This window comes from Schistocerca americana, chromosome 9, assembly GCF_021461395.2.
Source record: "Schistocerca americana isolate TAMUIC-IGC-003095 chromosome 9, iqSchAmer2.1, whole genome shotgun sequence".
Taxonomy (NCBI): domain Eukaryota; kingdom Metazoa; phylum Arthropoda; class Insecta; order Orthoptera; family Acrididae; genus Schistocerca; species Schistocerca americana.
This window is the reverse complement of record NC_060127.1, coordinates 45,244,325-45,260,699: the sequence shown is the minus strand read 5'-3', so window position 1 is coordinate 45,260,699 and position 16,375 is coordinate 45,244,325. Positions and strand designations below refer to the sequence as shown.

General features: G+C 45.5%; 1 protein-coding gene and 1 non-coding gene across 8 annotated transcripts in view; one reads left to right on the top strand and one right to left on the bottom strand.

Moving 5' to 3' along the window:
* LOC124550890 (zinc finger protein 501-like) overlaps positions 1-16,375 on the top strand; it is a 601,755-nt gene that overhangs the window by 51,228 nt on the left and 534,152 nt on the right. The window lies entirely within an intron of this gene.
* On the bottom strand, positions 3,600-3,673 carry Trnan-guu. The gene has a single exon. It is a non-coding gene; the product is annotated as a tRNA-Asn (tRNA).

Here is a 16,375-nt window from a genome sequence, read left to right as displayed (position 1 = left end):
GACTCAGTACTCACTGCACCACTGTCGTATATGTGTTGACTATTCGATTGTGTCACTGATTTGTTGTTGAATCATCTGTCAAAATGACCAACTGCACCAGTGTAGTGTCAGAGACAGCTACACAAATAAGCAATCCAAGTATAGGAGCTGCATTTATTGCATTTATTAGAACACACAAATGGAATGTAGAACCCTGGTATAACTGAATGCAAATAGCACTTCCTGGAACATGTAACTTCCAAAAACTAAGTCCGCAACCTGACATACTTTCAAGTCTGATGGTTTCTCTTGCAAGTCTGTATCTACCAGATTACCTTCTGAGATGAATTGCTCGAGATCGACTATACTGGAGGTCATATCACTCACAGACAACTGTCATAGATGGTAGCTTGCTGGCTACTTTGTGTGGACTCCAACTATTGAATTACGTCAATACACGTTACTGGCTGCTGTGGTTGTGATGACGAGCTGCTCTCTTATTGGCTCTCCAAGTAGTGGATGTCATCTGGCAAGCGACTGGCATCTAGGAAAGGCATGGCAAAGTAGTTCATTCGGTTGCAGTGCCTTCCAAGGTGGTCGTTGCTGTCATCCTTGTTGAACACCTGCACCTGCTGATTATGCAATCGGTGGCACTGTGTCATAAAAAGGAATTTCAACCAGCAGGAAAAGACCGATTTCTTTCGTGACATGGTGTTACACGCACATTCTGAAAATCAAGTGCACAGTTATTACCAAGAATTACAAAACTCGTAAAAGAGTGTGGGAGAAAGAAAGTTTGTGGAATGCCATTGTAGAATGAAGAGCACAGATTATTGATCATCTATTTACACATGAAGAGCTCTGTCGACGGAAAAACAGTCGGAGGAGGACCCGATCAAATTATAAGCAATGTTGGCCATAACTCCTACACAAAAATGCAGAAAATGTCAGAAAGATGTGAGGAATGGAGGTATGCTGCCAACATATCCTCAGATTGCAAACTAAAGGAGGAAATGGTATGTAGTACCCATATGTAAAGCCTTTCTGATATTCACATTTTGTTTCTTGACCTTGTCAGGTATTGAGAGCAAAAAGTATTTTCTTGTACAGCATGCTCCAATAGGGCAAATAAGTTGGCAGCTCCCAAGTTCACACTAGGTATGTAGTGAAGCTTCCATTTGGTTTCACCTCTTTCACCAATAATTTTGAAACAAATGTTTTAGCAAAAGTGTATTTTCAAAATTTGGACTTGAAACTTCAAAAATCAAAACCTCAGATAGTGACAACAGTGTTCATAAATGTAAAATTTTGCACTTCACAAAAAGAAAAATACCTAAGGTCCTATGATTATAATACCACTCAATCACAGTTGGTGTTAGTTAGTTCATACAAATATCCAGTTGTAACAATTTATAGGAATATGATGATCACATAGTCTCAGATGTAACAGTAATCGTAGTGAGTTGTCACAAGTATGACACACAGAACACTAAACTGTATCGTTATATTTACACCACAAATAGTGTTGTAAAAAGCACTCTTTATTAGAACAATGGAAAGTCCAGGATGGAATGTAACAGTACAAGAGAAGGAAAGTTGCTACTCGCCATATAGCGGAGATGCTGAGCCACAATAGGCACAATAAAAAGATTCACACAATCATAGCTTTCGACCATTAAGTCTTTGTCAGCAGTAGACACATATACACACACGTGCACACACACACACACACACACACACACACACACTCACGCAAGTGCAACTTGCACACACATCTGTAGTCTTAGAGAGCTGAAACTACACTGCGAGCAGCAGCACCAGTGCATGATGGGAGTGGCAACTGGGTGGGGGTAAGGAGGAGGCTAGGGCGGGGAGGGGAGGGATAGTATGGTGGGAGTGGCGGACAGTGAAGTGTTGCAGTTTAGATGGAGGGTAGGAAAGAAGATGCGGAGGGGGGAGGGGGTAAGTAGCGGAAAGGTGAGAAATAAAAATAAAAGAAATTAAAAGACTGGGTGTGGCGGTGAAATGACAGCTGTGTAGTGCTGGAATGGGAACAGGGAGGGGGCTGGATGGGTGAGGACAGTGACTAATGAAGATTGAGGTCAGGAGGGTTACAGGAATATAGGATGTATTGCTGGGAAAGTCCCCACCCGCGCAGTTCAGAAAAGCTGGTGTTGGTGGGAAGGATCCATATGGCACAGGCTGTGAAGCAGTCATTGAGGTGGGGCTATCAAGTTTGGCAGCTTCTTCAGCTACAGGGTGGTCCACTTGTTTTTTGGCCACAGTTTGTCGGTGGCTGTTCATGCGGACGGACAGCTTGTTGGTTGTCATGCCTACATAGAATTCAGTACAGTGATTGCAGCTTAGCTTGTAGACAACGTGACTGGTTTCACAAGTAGCCCTGCCTTTGATGTGATAGGTAATGTTAGTGACCGGACTGGAGTAGGTGGTGGTAGGAGGATGTATGGGACAGGTCTTGCATCTAGGTCTATTACAGGGGTATGATCCATGAGGTAAGGCATTGGGAGCAGGGGTTGTGTAAGGATTGATGAGTATATTGTGTAGGTCGGTGGATGGTGGAATACCACGGTAGGAGGGGTGGGTAGGATAGTGGGTAGGACATTTCTCATTTCAGGGCACGAGGAGAGGTAATCGAAACCCTGGCGGAGAATGTAATTCAATTGCTCCAGTCCCGGATGGTACTGAGTTATGAGGGGAATGCTCCTCTGTGGCCGGACTGTGGGACTTTGTGAGGTGGTGGGAGACTGGAAAGATATGGCATGGGAGATTTGTTGTTGTACCTTTTTTTATTTTTATTTCTCTTCTTTACACAACTTACCCCCCCCCCCCCCCCCCCCCCCAATCACCTTCTCTCCTACCCTCCGTCTAAATTGCACCACTTCATCGTTCATCACTCCCCCACCATACTATCCCTCCCCCTTCCCGCCCCAGCCTCCTCCTTACCCCCAACCAGTTGCCGCTCCCATCATGCACTGGTACTGCTGCTCGCAGTGTAGTTTCAGCTCTCAGAGACTGTAAATGTGTGTGCTTGTGTGTGTGTTGTGGTGTGTGTGTGTGTGTGTGTGTGTGTGTGTGTGTGTGTGTGTGTGTACGCGCGTGCGTGCTACTCACCGTATAGCGGAGATGCTGAGCCGCGATAGACACAATAAAAATATTCACACAATCATAGCTTTCAGCCATTAAGGCCTTTGTCAGCAGTACACACACACACACACACACACACACACACACACACACACGACTGCATGTCGCTCGGCCAACAGCGGCCTACTGCAGTCCGACACTTAAGAGACGCCAAATGCAGATCGACATCGAGAGAGAGGCCCTGTCATATGGCAGTCGCGGTGTATACGCTGAAATTAAGTGTAAATAATACGTGTTTTGTAGTGGGCGTCGCTCTACTGCAGTGTCACACATGTGAATAAATACGAAAACAGTACAACGTCTGCGTAGGGCCATGTTTTTACCTTCACTGTCACTTGGCTGAATGTGTATAAGGCTCTGTGGCATCATTCAAACACAGCCAAGTCGTCACACTAGCTGTGTATCTCTATCAAAGTCGACATATGTCCTCACCTCGGTGGCGATTAAAACGATTTCGCCCCCGGGTGGGCTCGAACCACCAACCTTTCGGTTAACAGCCGAACGCGCTAGCCGATTGCACCACGGAGGCCTTGATTTTCACTCACGTCTGCTCTTCTTATCAATGCAACTCGTATACCTTCTGCAGGCATTCCACAGAATGGTAGAATCTGATTACGCCTCTTCACACCCATGTGTGTGTGTGTGTGTGTGTGTGTGTGTGTGTGTACTGCTGACAAAGGCCTTAATGGCCGAAAGCTATGATTGTGTGAATCTTTTTATTGTGCCTATCGCGGCTCAGCACCTCCGCTATATGGTGAGTAGCAACTTTCCTTTTCTTGTGTTGTTGCACTCTTTATTGGTATATATTAGCCTTTAATGGTATGTATTAGCCTTTCTCCTAATCAGTTAATGGATGAAGCCTCACAAAAATGATTGCTTTTATTCATTTTGCTGCATGCCGGTATGAATTTTTAATTTCACAGTTCCTTCAGCAGAGATTCATGATTTGTGAAAAGTTTTATGCATTCTACCCTGATAGCTGATTCTTGTTTTTTATAAATTAATTTCAGGGGGTATTTGGTATCTCGTCAGTTGACTTTGTCCACAGTTTCTATTACACTCTCTCACAAAAGCTGACACACCTATGACCAAGTGGTACAGCCTCATTTTTTTCACGTATTTAATGTTTCATATTATTCCAATCTGTTTTGGATCAGACTGACCATTGTAATGTATTTGTTTCATAGGAAAACTGGAGATTTTCAGTAGCCAGCCAGTGATTCAAATGCAGCTAGTTGTTTTAATTACAACCAAGCTAAAGTGATTGTTCCACTTGATGCCTTTACTCTTTGTTCCTCTCAGATACTGCAAGGACATTTGAGTTGTCTGTGTCCAAAGTCTTTTATCTTCATGTAATAAAAGTTTTTGGAAACAAGAGAAAACTGTCACTGAGTTGCTATTTGGTTTTATTGTTATTCTTTAGTTATTACAATTTTCTTTTATATTCTGGATTTATATTTATACTTCCCATAAATCATACCACAATATTTTAATTTAAAATAAATATTTTCTTTGAACATGCCATAAAGAAGACATATCAAGTTGCAGGCACAATTAAAAAGACAAGTAGCAATCTGTTTTTTTTCCTACATTGTTTATGTGAGTGTTATTTAATTGTGCCTGTCTGCAACTGGACGTGTATTCTTTACAGTAAGTGACAATCTTTTTTTTCTACATGGTTGATATTCCTACCTGGGGTTTCCATTGTTTGATTTACTTTGAACATAATGACTTTTGCAACTGTAACATGTACGGAACGGTTTCTGGAAATGTTTTGGTTTTAAAATGATGGGTAAAAATGAAAAATAATATAGATATTTCGTAATACTTATTCTTGGTACAAAATAGTTAGTGACCACTAGAAAGAATTACATAGCACCTAACTATTAATTAATTTTTTTGAACAATTGCCATCAGTTTTGTATTAAAGTGACACATAATTATGAGATGACTACTTTTTATTCGGCTCTGCTCTTCAGCTTCATCAGGTAGCTCTCGGACTTCAGATTCTCATCCATTTGAGCTCCAGATATCTGTTTAAAGACATTCTTGCAGAATAAAAGTTCAGTAATAGGCAGCCCAGGTGGCTGACTAGTGGGATAAGGGTACCATGTAGAACAAAGTGGGACTTATGCCAAAATGTTAGGAGTAGTCACAATCAGGCTACAGTAGCCCATTACAAACAGTATTGTTAGGTGCTTAAAATGTTATTTGGAAGGCAAAGAGTATGTGGTATGCAAATAGAATAGCTAATTCACAGGATAAAATTAAAAACATATGGTCAATTGCAAAGGAAGTGTCTGGTCAGCAGCACAAGGTGAATGATACAAAGTCAGTTCTTAGTAAAAATATTTCTGTTACTGATAAATCAGATAAATGTTCTGTATTTAACAGTCATCTTCTGAGCATTTCTTGTGAATTGAATAAAAATTTAGTTTCTACAGGGAATAATACAACTTTCTTGGCAAATGTCTTTCCAAGACTGATGTCTGAAATACTCCTTTGTGATACAGACAAGGGGAGATTGAGTCAATAATTAAATCATCCATCCATCATGGATATGATGGAGTGCCTAGCAGAATATTAAAGTACTTTGCTGTACATGTTAGCCCTGTATTCAGCCATATTTGTTATTTTTCCTTTAGAAATGGTCAGCTTCATGAACGATTAAAATGTTCAGTAGTAAAGCCGATTTATAAAAAGGGTGAAAAGGGTAATTTAGACAATTTTAGATCTATTTCTATGTCATCAGTGTTTGCTAAAGTTATTGAAAAGGCTGTACATGTAAGCTTAATTGATCATTTTATATCACACAATTTTCTATCAAATGTACAGTTCGACTTTAGAAGCCATTTAACAACTGAAAATGCTGTATTCTCTTTCCTCTGTGAGGTACTGGAAGGGTCAAACAAAAGGTTTCAAATGCTAGGCATATTTTTTTATTTAACTAAAGTGTTTAATTGTGTTGATCACAAAATATTGCTCCAGGAGTTGGACCATTACGGAATACGGGGAGTAGCTCACAATTGGTTCATCTCTTACTTTAGCAACAGACAGCAAAGGGTCATTATTCACAATGTTGAGAATAGCTGTGATGTGGGGTCTGAGCAGAGTGTGCAGTCAATTTAGGGGGGTGGAGGGGGTGGGGGGTTGGGGGGGGGGGGGGGGTGCCCCACGGATCAGTGTTGGGGCCAGTCCTGTTCCTGATTTGTATAAATGATATGCCCTCAAGCATTATGAGTAACTCTAAACTATTTCTGTTTGCTAATGACACTAGTTTGGTAGTAAATGATGTGTGCAACACGGGCTCTGTTTCAAATAGTGCAGGTCATGACATAAGTTCATGGCATGTAAAAAATCAAATGCTAAATCACATTAAGACTCAGTGTTTGCAGTTTCTAACACACAATTCACCAAAACTCTACATTTTAATTTCACAGAATGGGCATATGATTAGTGAAACTGAACAGTTCAAATTTCTAGGTGTTCAGATAGTAAACTCTCGTAAAAAGCCCGCATTCAGGATCTTGTTCAAAGACTTAATGGTGCTATTTTTACTATTCAAATGGTATCTGAAGTGAGTGATCATTCAACATGAAAATTAATCTATGTAATAACTTCAAGTTGAACAAAAATATTTCAAGGAATACGCAATACACGAAAGTCACAGATCAAGTAAACAGAGTAAGACGAGTGTACACTTTAACAGTCAAATCATAACTGAGTCCAAATCTAGTGGCCGCTGGCTGGTTGGGCGCTTAGGTGGTGCTGCTGCTGCTTGGCTGGCAGACAGTGCTGCATGTAGAGGACACGCGTAACTGCATGGCGGCACTTTGAAAGATCGGCGAGTCACAACACTTTTCCCCCCTTTGATTTTTTTGCACAGGTCTTGATGGAGGTGGCCTGTAGATTGCTAACATCCATAGGTGTTGTTTGACTGGCCATAAAGTCTCGAGGAGGAGGCTTACCGTACGGACGGAAGTGTCCCCCCGATGATAACGGGTTGAGGTGACAGGAGAAGTGGGCGTCGAATCTGCTGGGGCCCTGTGCACCAATCTGCCCATTGCGGCAAGTCTGGTTGTTATAACAGGAGACGTGGGTGATGTGTCGGCGTCCGTAGGAGAAGGAGGCGAATAGAGTTGCTCTGACAGATGATGATCAACTGGTTCCTGCATGGGCACGTCTCCTGGTGGCATCAGTTCTTGTGCTGGCACCGATATGATGGTGAGAGGACTGTGTCGTGAGTAATGAGAGATTCCAGTATCCCGAGTGTCAGGTAGAGCCGAAGGTGGTGTAGCAGCATCCGGTACAGGTGTTGCCAGCACACGAGGCCGAATCTGGTCCGAACGACGCACTGCAACACACGTTTCCATTTGGATTTCGTACAGACGTTGGCCACGGTGTCGTAAGATGTAGCCAGGACTCCGTTTTGGCCGCCTGCCATATCCCCGTACCCATACAAGGTCGTCGACGGTGAACCGGCCAAGTGAAGGCACCCGCGGCCGTGAGGTGGAAGGTCTCAGAAGATGAAGAGCTCAGTCAGGCTGTGGTCGCCCATTGGGGTGAAACAGTAAGAAGCCAGAAATTGGAGAAGCGCATCATCAGCAGCAGAAGAAGTCAAGAGTTTCCTTATCTGAGCCTTAAATGTGTGGACCAGTCATTCAGCCTCACCGTTTGACTGTGGATGTAACAGAGGGGCCGTGACATGCATGACGCCGTGATGGGCACAAAAATCCACAAAATCGGAAGAGGCAAATTGGGGACCATTATCAGTAACAGGAGTAAAGGGAAGGCCTTCTAAAGGGAAAATGCGAGCTAGAGCATTGTTGGTTGCTGCGGTGGTAGGCGACATGCAACGGACAATGAAAGGAAAGTTAGAGTAGGCGTCAATAACGAGAAGCCAATAAGTACCTAAAAAGGTCCCGCGAAGTCAGCATGAATACGCTTCCAGGGCTTCTCAGGCGAAGGCCACGGTGACGATGACTTCGAGGTGGTGGCCTGTGACGCACAAGGGCTCCAGGCAGTGACCATGTGTGCGATTTCAGATTCGATGCTGGGCCAGTACACATGACGGCGCGCCAGAGATTTTGTGCGAGAGACACCCCAGTGCCCTTGCTGAAGGAGGCGCAAGAGCGAAGCACGCAGAGACCCAGGTACCACTACACGCGGCGAAGCATTGTCGGTGGAAAGGAGGATAACACCATCCCTAGCCGTGAGGCGGTAACGCAAAGCGTGGTAGTTCTGCAACGGATCAGAAGTCTTAGCGGACGGACGATATGGCCAACCCTTCTGAATACAGCATAAAACCCGCGAGAGGGTAGGGTCAGAACCCGTAGCATCCGCCAGGCGGTCTCCCGTGATGGGGAATCCGTCCACAACCCGCTGATCGGCAACATCCAGGTGGAAACACAAAAGTTCGTCCCTATCGAATGCCAGATCAGGATCCATGGGAAGGCGAGACAGTGCATCAGCATTCGCATGTTGTGCCGTCGACCGGAAATGAATCTCATAATTGAAACGAGACAAGTAAAGAGCCCAACGCTGGAGGCGGTGTGCAGCCTTGTCGGGAAGTGACGTTGATGGATGAAACAAAGAAACAAGTAAGTGGCTTGTGAGCCGTAACAAGATGAAATTTGGATCCATAGAGAAAAACACCAAACTTATGAAGAGCATAAATAATGGCCAAAGCTTCATTTTCAATTTGAGAATACTTTTGTTGGGCATCTGTGAGCATGTTGGAGGCATAAGCAATGGGTTGTTCAGAACCGTCAGAAAAACGGTGCACAAGGACTGCACCGACCCTGTATTGAGATGCGTCCATGGCAAGAACAAGATGTTGGCCAGGTCGATAAGTAGCCAGCCACAGGGCTTGTTTCAGCATAGTCTTCAATTTCTGGAAAGCCTCATCGCATGACGTGGACCAGTGAAAAGGCCCGTTCTTATGCAACAGGCGATGCAACAGCTGAGCCACCGACGCCGCAGACGGTAAAAACTTGTGATAGTATGCTATTTTCCCCAAGAAGGCCTGTAGTTCCGTAACATATGTAGGATGAGGAAGGGCATCGATCGCAGCGACAGTTTGCTGAAGCAGACGAATACCATCCCAAGAGAGTTGAAACCCCAAGTACGTGATAGAGGCCTGAAAAAATTTTGATTTCTGAAGATTATACTTAAGACCGGCAGTCTGTAAGACATGAAAAAGTGTGCGGAGATTTTGAAGATGTTCGTCAGTGGTGGAGCCAGTGACAACAATGACGCTCTGGTAATTTATAGACCCGGGGACAGTGAGCAATAATTGTTCCAAGAATCGCTGAAAGAGAGCAGGGGTGCTGGCAACCCTGAATGGCAATCCGTATTGATAGAGGCCGAAAGGCGTGTTAAGGACCAGAAACTGCCAGGAAGCGCATCGAGAGGAAGTTGATGATAAGCTTCTGACCGGTCAAGTTTAGAAAAATACTGGCCTCCAGCAAGTTTAGTGAACAATTCTTCGGGTCGAGGCATAGGGTAAGTGTTGATAAGGCATTGAGCATTTACAGTGGCTTTGAAATTGCCACAGAGACGAATATCACCATTTGGCTTAGCAACGACAACGACAGGAGAGGACCACTCACTGGAAGTGACAGGAAGTAAGACCCCTGAAGCAGTGAGATGATCCAGCTCCTGTTTGACCTGATCACGAAGGGCCTCAGGAATGGGCCGAGCCCAAAAAAACTTAGGCGGAGCAGTGGGTTTGAGTGTGATATGAGCTTCAAAGTCTATTGCACGGCCTAACCCAGGAGAAAAAAGGGACAAAAATGTCATCGACAAGGAATCCAATTGAGCATCAGAGACGATATTGACAGAGTCATCTATGGAGAACCCAAAAACGCCAAAGGCATCGAAACCAAAAAGATTCTCCACCTTACTATGGTCGACCACAAATATGGGAACAGTGCAAACGACAGATTTGTAAGATACCTCAGCATCAAATTGTCCCAAGAGAGAAATCTTCTGTTTATTTTAAGTCCGTAAATGCCAAGTGACAGGTGATAGGATTGGAGAACCCAACTGAAGATACGTCTGAGAATTGATGATAGTGGCAGCAGAACCAGTATCCACCTGCATGCAAACATCCCGACCAGTGATTTGGACAGTGAGGAACAACTTACCTGAAAGGGAAGAAGTACAGTTGACAGACAACACAGAATCAGAATCAGCGTCATGTTCACGAACATCATATATGTGGTCGGATTTGCAAACGGATGACACATGACCCCTTTTTTTTTTGCATTTGTGACACACGGCCCACGTTGTGTACAATCTTCTCGTGAATATTTCGTAAAACACAGCGGACATGAAAAAAGTTGCCGTGGGTTTTGTTGCAGTTTCTTAGAGGTTTGTTTACGGTTAGGCCGAGGCTGTGCTTGGGACCGTACTGCGGCCACGTCGGCCGGTGGGGACACGCCACACACTTCGTCAACATCGCACAGAGGTTGTATTTCCCTGGCGCTGCCTCGTGCCTCTATTTGCGCCCCAGCGGCGCGAGGAATTTCAAAAGACTGAGCGATGGATAGGACATCATCTAAAGTCGGATTTGCCAACTGAAGGGCACGTTGCCGAACTTCTTTGTCCGGCGCCGATCGGATAATAGCATCCCGTACCATGAAAATGGTGTAGGATTCTTTGTGAACTTCAGTAACAAATTGACACTTTCTACTGAGGCTGTGAAGTTCAGCAGCCCAAGCATGATAGGATTGATTCAGTTGTTTTTGACAACGATAAAAGGCAACATGAGAGGCTACCACATGCATTTGCTTTTGAAAATAGACGGACAGAAGTGAGCACATTTCAGTAAGGGACAAAGATGCAGGATCTTTCAAAGGAGCCAATTGTGACAACAACCGATACATTTGAGGTGAAATCCATGAAAGGAACAGAGACTTACGTTTGTTCGTCCGTGACATGAAATGCCAAGAAGTGCTGTAGAAGACGTAATCAGACCAGTCTTCCGCCATCTTGTCGTGAGGAGGAAATGTAGGTAGAGACGACGACGAGAGACGCCCCGCATTTCATGCCACGATGAAATCACGAATCATATTTGTGAGAAGCGTTTGCTGTTCTATGAGACCTTTCAATAGTTGCTCTAAAGTAGCCATGGAAACATGTGGGTCAATGATGGAAAAGAAAAATCACTACCTCGTCTCCAATTGTAATAACGTCAAGTTGAACAAATATATTTCAAGGAATACGCGATACATGAAAGTCACAGATCATGTAAACAGAGTAAGACGTGTGTACACTTTAACAGTCAAATCATAACTGAGTCCAAGTCTAGCGGCCGCTGGCTGGCTGGCCGCTTAGGTGGCGCTGCTGCTGCATGGCTGGCAGACAGCGCCGCATGTAGAGGACACGTGTAACTGCGTGGCAGCACTTTGAAAGATCGGCGAGTCACAACAATCTACTCTGCTTATCTTCATTCGCTTATGTCGTGTGTTATTATATTTTGGTGTAACCCTTCCCATTCTAAAAGGATATTTTTGGCTCAGATACGGATGGTTTGGGCAATAAGTGGTGTAAGTTCATGAACCTCTTGTGGACCCTTGTTCACGAGTCTACATATTTTGACATCGGGTTTCTCAATATATGTATTCCATACTGTCATTTGTTGTTAACAATATTAGCTTATTCACAAGAATAAGCAGCTTTCACTCAGTTAATACCCGGCATAACTCAAACCTGTATTTGGATCGGACTTCCTTAACTCTTGTGCAGAAAGGTGTGCAGTATACTGCTGTATCCATTTTCAATAAGCTACCGCTCGAATTGAAAAATCTTAGCAATAATCCACGCACTTTCAAATCAGAACTGAAGAGTTTCCTCATGGGTCACTTCTATTCTGTCAAGGAGTTCCTTGAAAAATTAAGCTGGTTATTGTTTTATTGTTGATTGCATTTATTTATGGTTTGACTTTTTTTGGGCTCATAAACATTTTATTTTTGTCTGTTATTACTTTTATGTTGTAATGTTAATGACATATTCCATGACTTTGGAGATTTTCTTCTGTATTTCGTGCTACGGCACTTAATGTGTAAATAAATAAATAAATTAATGTCAATTCAACCTGGTCCATAGTGGTCCTGTAAAAGAACTGTTACCTGAGATTGTTTTTCTGGTTTTACCGTAACACCTTTACATACTTTTGTGGCGGCATTTGTAGCGACAAGCAATTCGCTGTAGAAACGGCTTACGAAGTCACCGCCACACTTTTAATAGTGGGCCGACCGGTCCGCTGGAACCGTGAACAGAAAGATGAAAACCCAAACACTCTGATTAAATAAAAGTCGGTACTTATCTTTATTAACGAAGATACAGAAACACAGTAGTGAGCTCCGTGTCTACAGAAATCTGTCTAGTTCGAGTCGGAGCGGCTAGATCAGCGTCGGCTGACGACAAACAACAACTCTGCTGCGATGAACACACAATTGACTAGCAAGTACACAATTCGGTGGCGAGTATACAACTGAACGGCGAATACAGAACTGTCCTAGCGCTCGCGACTCCAGCGCTTAAGAAACCAGAAGCCAGCGGTGGCGCGCGCAGACTTGCGGCGATTTCCTGTCTCACTGGCGCTGCTTATGCAGACGGCGTCCGGACTTTGATGCTGCCAACCTTTTGGCAGCGGGCTCGGGTGGCATTACTGGTTAGGATATAACACTCCTCCCCCCCAAATCGCCGCAACGTCGTTGAATAATGACGTGGCGAGCGTCGACGGCGGGGGAGGGGTCTGGCCGCAGGCGTAGCGGACGAGACCGGGGCGGAGACTGTTGTCGGTGGCAGTCCCCGGTCCGCACCCCAGCATTGGCTGCGCGGGGCCTCGGGAAACACCGACTGAAAACCGAGGTCAGGGTGCACGCCTGTGACCACGGGCGCAGCTTCTGGTACTGGACGCCACGGGGCGTCGGGACCCACGAAGAGAGGCAGCGTCTCCTGACGCTGCGTCGACGGCTGCTGAGTGGGTGCCGGACAAGGCGCTGCGGTGTCAGACTCCTTGGGGGTGCCCAAGGAAAGCGGCTGCAGGACAGGCTGCACAGCCACTACTTGGGAAGGCGGCCCGGCTGAGGGGTCGACGTCCATCAGCTCCGAAGGCGGTGGCGACTGAAGAGGGACCGCAGGCGCCGGAGCGACCACCTGGGGCGCTCCCAGATGAAGCTGCGCGGGAGGCATCAACGGGACGGGCTGTCGGCGTGGTAGCGGCGACGGCTGCTGCTGCTGCCTTGGGGGCGGCAGCAAAGTCGGAAGGCGCGGCTGGAACCCGCCGCGGACCAAATCTGTGGGCAAAGAACGAGCGGCAGAATCCGGGCGGCCAGCGCGGCACAACTGGTTCTGATGCCTCCCGTGCACCCCAGTAGCACCTTGAACAGTATAAAAACCGCGACCCTGGACACTTATCACGGTACCACGTTCCCAACGACGGCGACCGTGATAAACTCTGAAAAAAACGGCGTCGTCGTGCTGAAAACGCGTGCGATGCTCAGAAGCGGCGGGTCGATCCGGGGGGGTGCAACAACCGTAGTAGGGTGCGATGACGATGCCCGTGGAGAAGCTCCGCAGGCGAAGGGCCGTCGCGTGGCGTGGTCCGGTACGACGACAGGAATGTGATGAGGGCCTGCTGACGAGAGTGCGTAGCACGAAGGCGGTCCATACGATCCTTGAATGTGCGTACAAAACGTTCCGCTGCACCATTCGATTGAGGGTGGAATGGCGGAGTAAGAACATGGCGAATGCCATTGGCAGAACAAAAACTTTCAAATTCAGCAGAGGTAAATTGTGGACCATTGTCAGACACTAAAACTTCTGGAAGACCCTCAATACAAAAAATTGAAGTCAACGCCTGTATAGTTTGTGCAGACGTTGTAGACTGCATGGGCACAAGAAACGGAAAATTACTAAATGCATCTATCACGATGAGCCAACGAGAATTCCAATATGGACCAGCGAAATCAATATGTACTCGCTGCCAGGGACCGGCAGGGTGTGCCCACTCAAAATAGCGTTGAGGCGGAGCAGCTTGGTGTTCGGCACACGTCGAACAATCTGTAGACATCTGCATAATCTGCTTATCAATGCCGACCCATGTATAATGACGGCGGGCAAGCTGCTTGGTGCGGACCACTCCCCAATGACCTTGATGCAACAAGTCGAGGACCTTGGATTGGAGCACTTGGGGAACCACTACACGAAGCTGGTCATTCTCGGTGCGTAACAGCAAAACTCCGTGCGAAACAGACAACAGATGACGTTGCGGATAATAGCGACGAACCACAGGATCCGATATGTCCTTTGCCTTGGACGGCCAACCACGTTGAACAAAACATAATAGTAAACTCAGATGAGGATCCGTAGCTGTCTCACGTGCCACCTGACGATAATCAATCGGAAAAACCCGGAGGGATTGATGCTCATCGGCGTCAATCTGATGGCAAGAGTCATCAGAGGAATCGAAGACATCATCCGCAGCAATCGGCAATCTAGAAAGCGCGTCAGCGTTTGCATGCTGAGCTGTAGGGCGATACAGTATCTCATACTGGTATTGTGATAACAAAAGAGCCCAACGTTGTAGTCTCGGAGCTGTCCGCTGAGGAACTGGTTTAGACGGATGAAACAGTGACGTCAGGGGCTTGTGATCTGTTACTAAATAGAATGGTCTACCATAGAGGTAGTGATGGAATTTTGTGACACCGAACACAATAGCCAACGCTTCCTTGTCCAATTGGCTATAATTACACTGAGCTTTGTTTAGCAATTTAGATGCGAACGCAATAGGACGTTCGGTGTTACCGACTCGGTGAGACAACACAGCACCGAGGCCGAAAGAAGAGGCATCACAAGCTAACACCAGAGGCTTGTTAGGGTCGTAATGGACCAGACAACGATCATTCAATAAAGCCTCTTTAAGCTGCTGAAAGGCTGATTGGCAATCAGCTGACCACACAAACGGAACATTCTTACGGCAGAGACGATGCAACGGTGCAGCAATCTGTGATGCATTAGGTATAAACCTAATATAATATGTCAATTTGCCAAGAACTGCTTGCAATTCATGCAGATTGCGAGGGGCGGGCAAATCACGAATAGCTGCTAAATGTGACTGGGAGGGATGAATGCCTTGAGCATTAATAACATGTCCTTACTCCGTAAGGAAAAATGAACATTTATCGATGTTGCAACGTAGGCCTGCCTGAGACAACACTGTAAACAAACACTCCAAATTATGGAAATGTTCAGCAGGCGTCCGACTGGACACAACAATATCGTCTAAATAGTTGCAACACGATGGCACATTAGCCAGAAGTTGTGACAAAAAACGCTGAAAAACAGCTGGGGCTGACGCACAACCAAAAGGCAAATGCAGAAAACGGAAAAACCCCAATGACGTGTTTATGACAAAATACTGTTGTGATTGCTCGTCGAGGGGCAATTGCAAATATGCTTCACGGAGATCAATTTTGGAAAAGAAACGAGCTTCCCCTAACTTATTCATCAGCTCGTCCGGTCTAGGCAAAGGAAAAGAATCAATGACAGTCTGAGGATTAACTGTCGACTTAAAATCAGCACACAAACGTAACTTACCAGACGGTTTCTTTATAATAACTAAGGGAGAAGCCCACTGGCTCGCTGAAACGGGTTGAATAACACCGTTGTTTTGCCAACGACGAAGTTCATCTGCTACAGGTGCCCGGAGGGCGTGAGGCACTGGACGAGCACGAAAAATCGAGGCTGAGCATTATCTTTTAACGTAATATGAGCGGCAAAGTTCGCAGCACAACCTAGTTTGTCTTTAAATATGTCACTGTATCGTTTACACAAATCGGTTATGCTGTCTTGAGGAACAACAACAGAATTAATTTGCAACACCTTGTCTTGGATAGACAGGCCAAACAAGTCAAAACAGTCTAATCCGAAAATGTTTACTCTGTCTGTAGCGCGGAGCACTGTGAATGAAACTGTTTTTGTATTGCCACGGAATGTGGCTGGCATGCTACATACACCTAACACAGGAATTTGTTCTCCACTATAAGTAGCCAAAGAATGTTTTGCCGCTGAAAGTTTAGGGCGGCCGATAGCCGCATACGTAGCACTATTTATGAGAGTCACAGACGCACCAGTGTCTAATTGAAAATTGAAGGTCTTATCCTGGGTGCGTAGCTTCACAAATAGTTTATTACACTGTCTCTGGATCGGTGCAGTGGAG